Here is a 12,234-nt window from a genome sequence, read left to right as displayed (position 1 = left end):
AAAGAAGTTGCAGCCCCCTGGGGCACCAGGTAGGGGAAGGAGCAGGTGAGTAGAATTAAGCTATTGAGTGGTAATGCAGCTACACATTCAGAATGCAAATCCTTATGTTTAAAAATAAGTAGTGCAGTTTTCTATGAACATGACAGGTCCAATTGAAACTGTTAGCAGTATGTGGTACACTTGGGAGGGTCAGTGCAGGGCAATGGAATACACGATGGGTATAAGTTTTGTATCATTACTGACTCTTGTACTAAATGAATGCTGTCACTCTTTACATGATAACCTTATCTGAGAAGCTGTGGTTAAATGATGCTTGCACAGCTTGTTTCCTCCAACCAGTGTTCATAGCATCTGAGAGTAATGGAAACATTTTTTTTCCTGTAGGCGGATTCAGGTGGATATGAGCCAAAGCTTCTCCCATCCTTCTCCAACACACCCCCATCAGCTCACTTGTAGCCAGGAGTAAAACTCAGACTTCTGACAGCAACTGCGGATATTGGCAGGGACTCTCGCAGCAGCAGTCCTGTCCTCAACCCAAGCCAGGGGATCAGACCCAAGAAAGAGATGTGCAAAGCCCCAAAAACATGCAGACCCACAAGATGAATAACATTATGCTTTATGTGCTGTAAAGGGTTAACCCTGTCATTTTTCTCTCAGCAACTCCAATGTAAACTTGAATGAAAACACCATCTTAATATATCATAGATTATGATTTATGGTGAATTAAAAGTTATTTACACCCTTTTACAGGATGGAAGTTGTCAAAACCTGTACTGTCTGGCATAGGCTGTACTGTAGGGGCTGGAGGTTGGTGTATGGAACTACATGTCATAGCCTGTTCCATCCAGCCATAATAACTGTGGTAACAGGTTGCTAAAGCTTCATCTACTCACTGTCACAGCATAAATGTTCTGGGACAACAAAAACCACTATTAAACTATGTCAATCTGTTGCTGTCATAAAACTCACTTCTGGCTTCCATAATATAAAAGAACAGCAGACATCAATTGGTAAGTGAATTTACTTATGTAAAAAGAAGAACATTTGCTGTAGCTTTTTAAGAGCACTCCTCATGCAAATGAAATATATGGATGAGGTGAATTTACCAGCTAGTGAAACATTAATCTAATCTCTGACACACTAAATGCCCACACGCTAGAATGACTGTATACTTGTTCTTTGCATATACTAAAACAATCCATAAACAATATATTGTGCTGTACCGAAGTATCTAATCCACATAGAGCACAACTTTCATCCACACTTTGCAGCTCACTGTTCATCTAACCATTATAGCACTATCTGGATTCAGACATGACATAACTCCCTGTATCCAAGCTCAGCACTGTACACCTACACAACGAACCGCACACTTGGGAATAGACACAACTGCACGATGTGTATACCCTGATATAGCAGCTCGGTGCGCACTCTGTGGCGCACGAGAGGTCCCAGGGCGCATTCCAAGACTAGACCGCCCTTGTTACCTGCAACTACTGGACTAGGCAGCGCCAGCGAGGATCACATCTCTCTTACCTGCTCATGTGGATGAAGGGGACACACAACTTTCAGAGGGTTCCGGAGAAGCAGCAGATAGAACGCGTTCTATTTCCAGTGTCCAAAAAAAGAAGAAGCAAGATTGCCCCCCTTGGGAAAGTCCATGCAAGGAAAGACCCGCCCCTCCTCTCCACCAGGGCCAGTAACCGGGCATACAACACAGGCTGACAGCATACAGGACATGCCAAGGCTGCTGAGGTGGGATACATAGGGGCTGGCTCATTGAGGACGAGCTCTCCGGGGACAGAAGTGTGTATTACACCAGTGTAACTCGCTCCAGATATGTAGAAAGTGAGCCTGGCTGATTCATTTAACCATCTGTAAATTGGAAATGAACAGTACGTGTTCCTGGTTGCATTAACATTTATGCATATTTGAGTTTTGTGTATGTGATTAGTAGTATATAAAACAGACGTCGGCGTTGTAGACTGAGGAGCCACAGATTGCATAAATTGTAGTAATATGCATAAACCTGGTGACATTGTGCAAGGAGCTATTCCATCAGCCCCTTCTCTGGCTTTAGGAAGTAAAGCATGTAAAGTTGAATAGTGCATGGAAATAGTGCATTAATAATTCATGGAAAGTTTTACAAACTTATTTTAAATGTTAAAATGTTTCTGGAATTTAGGTGTGATATTTCTGTTAGGGTGTTATTTATCAGATCTCGCTGTCAGTAAGTGGGGAAATGCACAGGGCCACCAAGAGGAATTTTGGGGCCCCTTCCATAGCTGCTGAAGGGGGTGTGGCCACATCATGTTGGTGGATCCTCCCACTAAACTAGCAGGCCAGGGCCACCAGAGAAGCCAGGGCCACCAGAGAGACCCGGGCCCCAGCACTTTGCACATGATCCATCCACTTCTCAGCGCCCCTTTATATATATGAATATATATTGCCCTCTCTACCTTCGATCTCCTCAGCCTGTTTGCAATTTTTCCATTGCTCTAGTCTACTTATCTGTATTTTATTCTGTTTTATTTTTTGTTGGGTGAATTCTGTGGCACCATATAAATAAAGATGGTGGTGGTGATGATGATCTTCTAAATTAATCCAAACTTTGTAATAATAAATTAAAGAGGTTAGTCTTGGGTGCTGTTGTTATTTAGTGCCAGCAAGTTCAAAGTAGGATAATATTTACCATAAGATTGTAGTTATGATAAGGATATATTTGAAATTAAAGCTTAATTACAGAATATAATGACACAGTTCTGTGTGTCGTTACCTCAGCCAACAACTTTAATATCTAAATAATAAAATAACTACCCAAACCCTATTGAAACAATTGTGCACCAAGCCTAATATGGAAAGACAGAATAATCTTTTCTCCTTATTTTTCCGATAGAAAAAAACAATAAATACACTGAACAAATAATGTCACATATTTATTGTCTCCTCAGTTGTTTATTTGGACCTTTGAAGAGCCACAGGGTGTCTGGTTCTGCTCATTTCATTCTGTAAGAGAAGAGGGATCAGCTGTGAGCCATTCTGTAAGAGAAGAGGGATCAGCTGTGAGCCCAAGAGGTGCAAACTCTTGATTCACGTATTACGCCCCCTAGTGTTGAGTTCAGTTACCCAGGTGTCCTTTGGGCTTGCATTGGTGCACCAGAACCACCACAATGGGGATGGGGAGAATAGAGCAACGTAACCAGGGAGCGTTTTTTTTAATGATTGCACAGGAGATAAAAAAAGTTTTACTTTTAATGATATACATAATCCAATAATTTTGTGTGTTTGAACATATAACTACACATGATTTAAAATTGTTATTGTATAATCCAAATAGAGGAGGTAATTTCAAATTCCAAAATATAATACATGACTTGAAAAATTAAAATATTCACATATTATATAACACAGACCTGCTGAAAAGTGTCGCATTCGCCGACTGCCGGCTGTTGCATCCACTGGCATGCTGATTCTGGTGGATGTACTGGATCTGGCAGAGAGCAACCAAGCTGCAACATGCCATTCTACAAACACATGGTTATTACAGTTAAACTTCACTAAACATTAGTAGGGAACATGTGGAAAAGTAGTGTTACCTTTAGAACCTTGAGTACAAAGTTGTTGAGCTTAGCAATACAACATGTGCAATTTGTGTCTTTTAACAAGCATATTAATAAGCAATGCTGAAAGACTGAACATAAATTACACATGACATATTCTAATACAAAGACACTTTTGAAATGGTCTGTGAGAACTCATGTAATATTATATTAAGAAAAGTACAAGACGATATGACATATATTGACACTGGACCCATGGACGGAGTTTAAGAGGAGTGTGCTCCTACCAATCACCAAAGAGCTTGTGTCAAAGGCATCAGGTTTGACATCAGGACTGAAGCCCGCTTTTTATACTCGTCACCAGGATTGAGGCCTGCTTTTTACATTAGTCACCAGGATTGAGGCCTGCTTTCTACACTAATCACCAGAACTGAGGCCTGCTTTTTACATTAGTCACCAGGATTGAGGCCAGCTTTCTACACTAATCACCAGAACTGAGGCCTGCTTTTTACATTAGTCACCAGGATTGAGGCCTGCTTTTTACACTAGTCGCCAGGATTGTATTAAATGAGTACATGCTAGCATTGGTGCACTGACACTGGCAGGGTGAGGGTGGTAGAGTAACGTGACCATGGAGCCTACTTATAATTATTCATTATACATAGGTGAAAAAGGTAATTCTTTTTTGCCGCTTATCATGGAGAAACAACATTTCCCTCCAAACATATTCATCCAAAACAAATCACAGAGTGATACACAGCTGTCCCTGCCATAATGGCTATACTGAAACGAGAGTTGCTCCTTCCCCTGACCAGTGTCTGTGCACGTCATATATAAAAATATTATAGTATGTATATATATATATATATATATATATATATATATATTATCTCCCCCCCCCCCACACACACACACACATACACACAATGTTCTAGCAGATATTGTTTGGTTTGTTTTATTAAATGTTGAAAAATTGCTAAAAAAATTGGAACTGAGGGGCTTTAGTTGGAAAGTTTAAAGGTTGGTAAATGATAAATCTTACTATTTTACTCGGTTTGAGAAATAACATCGTTGAGATCAGTTATTATTACTTTGTGTAGGTGTTAAATAGATTCTACCATCTGTGGCAAAGAGGGATATTTGCCACAGTTCCCTGTAAGTTTACAGGTAGGAACACAGTTATTCTGCAGCAGCAGGCTGCAGACAGGGTAAGTTTTCCCTAGGTTCCTCTCTTAGCACACACACACACACACACACACACACGTGTTCCACATGGGTGTGATTGGTTTGCTGTGATTTGTTGTAGTGCTTGGGGTGGAGGATAATGACACTGTCTGTATGTGTGGGTGGCACCACTGATGCCAGTAAGTGGCCGGTGAGCAGACAGGAGAGTTATGTCTAGCCAGATGTAGGTGGTGGGGATTTTCGTGTACTGTTACTGGATATGATAGCTGTACCAGCATTGAAGCTGTTTTACCATCCTGACAACTGCTAATAAACAGCTAAATAGTTCAGCATACCTGTGTCCGATTCCTGTGAATGGTGCACTTTCTGACACTTATGACTGCGGTGTTAAGTAGATTCCATCATCTGGCTGCGGTGTTAAGTAGATTCCATCATCTGGCTGCGGTGTTAAGTAGATTCCATCATCTGACTGCAGCTAATTTTCATGGAACTTTACATGTTAAACTGATAAACTCCATCAATAATGAGAATAGATAATAATGTACACAACACGACCAGCAACTACTGCAGATTGTGATGTGTAGTAAACCACCAGGACAGTAACATAAGCAACCTAGAAGATAAATGTTTAATAATATTATTGACTTCGAATTTTAAGCAGCTTCTATAAGTTGTTAATAAGCTGAGAGCAGTTGGGAGGTACGGAGCGCTTTAATGCATAAGGCTTCTATTTGTCCGCCAGGTGTATAAATTCCCTACAGAGACACTTTTTGCGTATCTGTGATCTGCCACAGGAATGTCGTCAAAGATAAACTCATTACTTCACAATTCTGCTTACTGTCATATTTATGTTAGTCCCCTAATTAATGACAGTGATTAATGTGTGTATATTAATGTGTCTCTGCTATGTAATGCACCGGAACAGGTGTTCTATGGAATGTAGTGACTGGCGCCTGATTATAGGTGGATTAAATATCTACCTGTTTTGTACAACTAGAAACAAACACCCAGTAAAGGTGAAAGCCTCTAACAATGCTCATCATCCACCCCTTGTTTATTAGAATATTGTGTAGGGTGAAATGAAATCTTTTTTTTGCATTTGTGGTTAGAAGTAGGAACATAACTGTCATTAGCCGAGATTATCCATGGACCATCCTGAACCCAAACATCACTATCCAGCTTCTCTCATCATAAAGAACAAAGATTCCCTCTGCTCACAAATGACTCCATCTTTATAACCAGACACAACACGGGGGGACTGCGCGATGTATGTCAGCACAGCCCCGCCCCTCCCCACTGTGCAGTGCTGTAATTCCTGTCATCTTGCAGCGGTGCGGAAGCTGTCGGCTGGTTGTCCTCCGTATCCACCTCTTAGTGTGGAGAAGCCACAAAGAAAATAAAGACTCTGAGGGACATTGTGTTGCTCATTCAGGGGTCTATTTATTAAAGTTTTTCCCCTTGTAAAGGTTGTTTTCGGGGCTTTACCGTGAAAATCCTTATGTATTAATCTAGCATAGCAGCAGATATCGGAGATATCTGCTGCTTTGCACCCATTAGCGTTTTTCTGAGCACTCCCCATAACAATGGATGGGGAGTGCTCAGTAACGCTATGTATTAAAAACTGGCAGGTGCAATATTTCTTTTTTTTTTTACTTGTTAATGTACTCCATCTGAAGCTGGCGCCATCTGAAGCTGGCGTACATTAACATAAGTGAAACTTTACACTGAAAACAGCGCTGCTCTGACGAGCACAGCGCATGTGTGGAGGGATCACATGATCCCTCCATCACATGCTTCAGGTTCCTGCAGACACGGATCTTTGTGCACATGCCCGAGTTTACCAGTCGGCGCATGCGCACAGGGATTAAAAGAGGGACGATCGGCACCGCAGAGGGAGGAAAAGAGAAGGATCAAGTGTTAGGTAAGTGTAAGACTTCACAGGAGCAGCCGTTTTTCGGAACGGCTGTTCCTGTGTTGATTTTTAATACATATGAGAAACTTTTCAATCCGCATCTATGCGATGAGGATTGAAAAGTTTCTACAGAAAAAACGAAGGGTCATAAATAGACCCCTTAGTGTTTAAGACCTCCCCTAAACTAGGTTTTGAAAATGCATTCACACAGAAACACACAATTACGTGCACATGCTGATTAACACATATCTTAAGATTCATATTCAAATGTGATCATCGGTGCGGTTTTCCAGCAGTGGTTATAAGGCTTAATGTTACTTTTGGTAACACGTGTTTTCAGATCAGATTTCATGTGGGCATTTACATGGAACTGCATGCAGGTAAAATATCATTTATGAAACATATCGGAAATTGGAAGTGGCGGTTTGGAAAATGTAAGTGAATGGAATTTGATAGTTTTACAATGAAGGCAGTAGGAGAAGTGGCGGTATGGTTTACCTCCGTATACCAGCCCACTTCCACTACTATCCCATACAATATATTTGTATGCTGCAGGCATATCATAGCACTTTGAGATACAACATAAGCTACGTAGCTCTGTAAATAGTCACTAAATTCAATACACTACAAATAAAATCACAAATGTGGGATAAATTAAATCCACTAACCTGCAATTGTCCTGGAACAAAGTTGTAAGACAGCATTGGAATTTGTGTTGGTGAGAGAGAGAGAGAACGAGACAGATAGAGAGTGAGACAGATTGGGTATCTTTGCTTTTACAGGTATAGAATTACCAATTTCCTACATCTGCTTTTCATAGTACATGTCTGGTGTTATTAGATCTGCAAAAAAAAATACGTTGAACTTAAACAATATTAAGCACATGTATTGTCTAGCAGGGAGCTTGTTAATATTTGCACATAGAAGCCTTCGCTGGTGAATCTGAACGCTCTCAGGGATATCGCAGGAGATATCATTGTTATCACTTTGGTGTATAGGATAAAAGGATGCCAGCCATTGCATAGATAATAACAGGGTATTTTGCACCTTCATCATCATCATCATCATTTATTTATATAGCGCCAACATATTCCGTAGCGCTTTACAATTGGGGACAAACATAGTAAACTAATAAACAAACTGGGTAAAACAGACAGAGAGGTGAGAAGGCCCTGCTCGCAAGCTTACAATCTATTGGACAATGGGAGTTTGACACATGAGGTTAAGTCTGGCCCAGCCAGACTGTAAAGGTAATTAACTGACCGATTAGTGCATGCAAAATTTTCAATGAGGAATCTTTGAACGGTAATATCTGAAAACCTCATTGGTGTGTGCGCTAATGAGGATTTAGCTTGATGAATAGGGCCCATGTTATAGTAAAAGTTTACTATACAGCAAAAATTATTAAAATCAGAAACATCAGTGCCACCTTCAGATCCAGCTGTGTGGTACTGGACATGGGTATAACCACATCACTACCAGGACCCCATCGTAAACTTCAGCAGAAGAGGTGGAGGAAAGGAGAAGTGGAAGAAGAAGGGGGAGGCAGAAGGAGGTGCAGAACAAGAGTAAGGGTTATATTTACTAAACTGCGGGTTTGAAAAAGTGGAGATGTTGCCTATAGCAACCAATCAGATTCTAGCTGTCATTTATTTAGTGCATTCTACAAAATGACAGCTAGAATCTGATTGGTTGCTATAGGCAACATCTCCACTTTTTCAAACCCGCAGTTTAGTAAATCTAGCCCTAAGAGTAGATTGTAAGGGACAGAGGGGAAAAGTGGGCGGTGGAGGAAAATGGCAGTATTCACACACAATTGGTGGGACAGAGGCACACATGGGGAGACAGGGAGAGAGACTGGCATAGACAGGGGGATGGGAGTGAGGAGGGGGAGAAAGGCTGACTTACACAGGGGAAGGGGAGAGAGACTGACTTAGATAGGAAGAAAGACTATGGAGTAGGCAGAGTTACGATCTTTTCAGATGGTTATGACAGTTTCCTACTCTCCCGGAATGTCCGGGAGACTCCCGCATTTCTGGGAGACCTCCTGGGCTCCCGGGAGAGCAGGGCAACCTCCCGGTTCTCGCCCCAGCAACAGATAAGGGGTGGGGCTTAATGGCACAAATATCACGTCATCTTAGCCCCACCCCCGGCCAAAATTGTGACAATTGTTTAGGGGGAAGGGCCAAAATGATGCAATTAATCAAGCCCCGCCCTCTCACATCCCACCTCCCCCGGGATCTCCCTGAAGCCAACAAGGACAAGTTGGCAAGTATGATATAGACATGAATCAGAATGCTGATCAGGACTTTTTTTTTTTTTTTTTAATTGTTGGTAAAATCATTAAGGATATCACATCAGGAGAAATTTTGTATAGTGTGTACCCAGCCTTAGTTATTTTGTCTCCCTAGCTCTTGCTTCTTCTTTTTCTAGTTCTTCTCTTCCTAGTTACTGCTTATCCCTTTTCTAGTTAACGTGTCTCCCTTTCCCAGACACCGCACCTTGTGGTAATGATATAATTCATTTTTATTTTATTAACAAGCAAGATGGGTATCTGTCATTATATTGTGTGTCTCTTTATGTGCTGCTTTGCACAATTACTTATTTTTATGGCCTCGTTGTTTAATAACTCTTCAGTAGGCGTCGCCCTGCAGTCTGAGCGATTTTAGAAGTCAGTGTACTTATTTTTTCCCATCAAGTGTATTTTATAAATTTTTTCTAAAAGACAAAGTTACATATGAGGTTAGACAAGAGGTATCCATAAAGATAAAGATAATCCATCAAAAAGTATATTAAAAATAGGTAGATAGTAGTATAATGAGAATATGAAATATAAATTAGATAAAAACGAAGGAGAAGTAGCTAGGCACCTTGGTTATTATGGATTAATATAATCCCTATCTATTACAAGAACCGATTTAGTCCATCTAGACCAAACATTTGTAAGCTTAGAACAAGTATCTCTGCTGGTGTACATAGAATGCTCATTATCAACAGTCTCATTCACTAAATTTATCCATTCTCAGAATTGAGGACCTGAGGAAGTCTTTCAGGCTCTAGCGATACATACTTTAGCCAAGGTAATAAGGTTAACCACATGCTGCCTAAATTCTTTATCTAACAATGTTGGTAGTCTTAGGTTGGGATTATCGGGACAATCACATGATAAATGACTGTTCGGACCGATATCGCATTAGTGTGTACACTGCAACAATGAACGGTTATCGTTCCAAAGCACATTGTATCATTTCATTTGATTTTATGAACGGACTAAAAATATTGGTAAACAATCTAACAATGGTTGTTATGACAGATGAAGAGCACAGAGCTGAAGGTAAATCATTGGCTATTAGTTAAACACCACTAATTCTGCAGCGCTGTACAGAGAACTCACATCAGTCCCTGTCCCATTGGAGCTTACAGTCCAAATTCCCTAATACACACACAGACCGAGAGAGACTAAGGGTCAATTTAGTAGCAGCCAATTAAAGTACAAGCATGTTTTTGGAGTGTGGGAGGAAACCCACGCAAACATGGTGAGAACATACAAACTTCACACAGATAAGGCCATGATTGGGAATTGAACTCATGACCCCAGTGCTGTAAAGCAGAAGTGCTAACCACTTAGTCACCGTGCTGCCCACAAGGTAAATCTTGTAAAACGTGTATACTGTGTACACTTGAATCGGCATGCTGGTCGCAACTTTCAGTCGTTGGTAAAATCATTAATGATATCGCATCAGGAGAAATTTACTGTAGTGTGTACCCAACCTTAACCCACATATATCTACTTTAGGTACTAACAATGATATGGGTTGTCTCCTCTGATAAAAAAACAAGGCAGCAAACAGTTTCATTATCTTTGAAAATTCTCAGTGAAACGCGTCAGGTGACTGACTGCATAATCTCCATTTAGTTATTATAGTAAAACATAAATATGCTATTTTACATAAAACCCTTTTAAACTTAAATATTTACCCATATGTGTCCAACTCAGCATCAGGCCCGTAGCTTTTAAACTTAACTAAATATACAGCATGGATATTCACCTACTCCACAGTAGGTTGCACTATTACTCAGCTGGCTGAGTGAGTGTGAGTGACAGGTTTGAAGTCTTACTTTGCAGAAATGCATTGTACACCTTGGTTGATTCATACATAGGGAGAGGCTAGTGATGTCACAGCAGCTAAATGAACTGTAGCCTCAGCTCTGGTCCAATTAGGATGGTTTGTGATTTATTCCGCAACAGGTAGATTTGCATAATATATTACACTACAAATGTTCTTTTGTAATCTTTTAATTTTTCTGCAGAACCCTGTTGTGATATGTTGACTTGAGCCAAATTGCAGAGGAACAATGCAAATTCTTCATTTAGTGCTGTTTGCATGATGGGAGGAGTTGGGCAGAGTGAGGCGGTACTTTGCTAGTTTTACAGACCCATGCCAAAATGAGATTTAGCTTTGCAGAGCAAGTTTATTAAAAGGAGAAAGGGTGGAGAGAAACATTTCTTTAGGATTTTTACTTGTTTTGCGGAAGGGCGCACATCGATTTTTACTCCGTAAGACTTGAATTTTGTGACTCACAAATTCTGTTCTACCCACAATTTGCTTAATTTCTGGAGTTTCATCCATTTTTAGTAATGTAACTGTGCTTGATGAAGCAGGTACCTGCCTGTGGTTGAAGCATGGAAACATTGGAGATTGACAATGCTTTCTGTTTTTAAATAAACGCAAGAAATTAACAGAGGTGTTATCCTATATCAGAAGACATAAGGCCTAATTCATCAAGGCACGTATCTGGCGATTTTGAGAATATCATATGCAATATCACTCTGAGCATTGCCAGAACCCGGGAAATACGTCCATGAACGCAGCCCTGTCCGCTGTGTGCTCGAACGCAAAGGACACTTACTACAGCCTACGATTGCGAAGCGTAAACGGGTTGGGGAAGGGGCGTTTTGCCATATCCACTGCACGTTGTGGGTGTGCCAAACTCAAGTGCACGCAGACACGTCCGAATCAAAGTTACTTGCATTTATGTCTTTTCTCTTGCATCGGCTATAAGGCCAGTCTAAGTCCTGAGTCCTGGTGATGTCAGTATCATATATATTCAAATAAATGTTTCTTATGGAAAAAATGATAAAAAAAAAACACTTTTCATTTTTTTTTACTGTTTTATTACTAATGCCCATGTTATAAAGATTATGTGCTTTCCCCTAATTTTCCTGTAAGTAAATTTTGAAATTGTGTATAAATGTAAAGTTTTAAGTAAATGAACATAAACACCAGAGACTTGAGTTTTGGAATTCCGTAAAAAAGTGTATTAATAAATCCACACAAAACACAGGTAAAGCAATCTGAACATAACAAATTAATGTGTTTATTTCTGGCACTTCTTGTCCCGTGTTTCACATTGGGCTAGATGTTGAACTTATGGTTACCCGTGATGTGGTCGGCAACAGTGTGGAATTGGGAGAAAGAGGTGGCTAGGGAGTAGGTAGACGTGGTTTGAAAATAAGAGGCTGGTAGTGATAAATTATGTTGTTGCAGAAATGGCCAAAATAATGCATTTGGTTTG

The 12,234-nt window shown here is 40.4% G+C and overlaps 1 protein-coding gene and 1 long non-coding RNA gene across 3 annotated transcripts in view; both read right to left on the bottom strand.

Moving 5' to 3' along the window:
- MATN2 (matrilin 2) overlaps positions 1-1,616 on the bottom strand; it is an 81,714-nt gene extending 80,098 nt beyond the window's left edge. The window contains exon 1 of the mRNA XM_075213846.1: positions 1,537-1,616. The gene's annotated coding sequence lies outside the window, so the exon portion shown is untranslated. The remainder of the gene's footprint in view (positions 1-1,536) is intronic.
- Positions 1,617-2,933: 1,317 nt separating this feature from the next.
- Positions 2,934-7,487, bottom strand: LOC142157882 (uncharacterized). 2 transcript variants are annotated; one of them, XR_012692674.1, is made up of 3 exons: positions 7,326-7,487; positions 3,414-3,524; positions 2,934-3,006 (listed from the first exon to the last, which is right to left on the bottom strand). It is a non-coding gene; the product is annotated as an uncharacterized LOC142157882 (long non-coding RNA). The 2 variants fall into 2 exon arrangements; XR_012692675.1 differs by lacking the exon at positions 7,326-7,487 and adding an exon at positions 5,081-5,212.
- Between the last annotated feature and the right edge of the window lie 4,747 nt (positions 7,488-12,234).

Source organism: Mixophyes fleayi, chromosome 5, assembly GCF_038048845.1.
Source record: "Mixophyes fleayi isolate aMixFle1 chromosome 5, aMixFle1.hap1, whole genome shotgun sequence".
Lineage (NCBI taxonomy): Eukaryota > Metazoa > Chordata > Amphibia > Anura > Limnodynastidae > Mixophyes > Mixophyes fleayi.
Note: the sequence above shows the minus strand (reverse complement) of the source record. Positions and strands in the feature narration are given on the sequence as shown.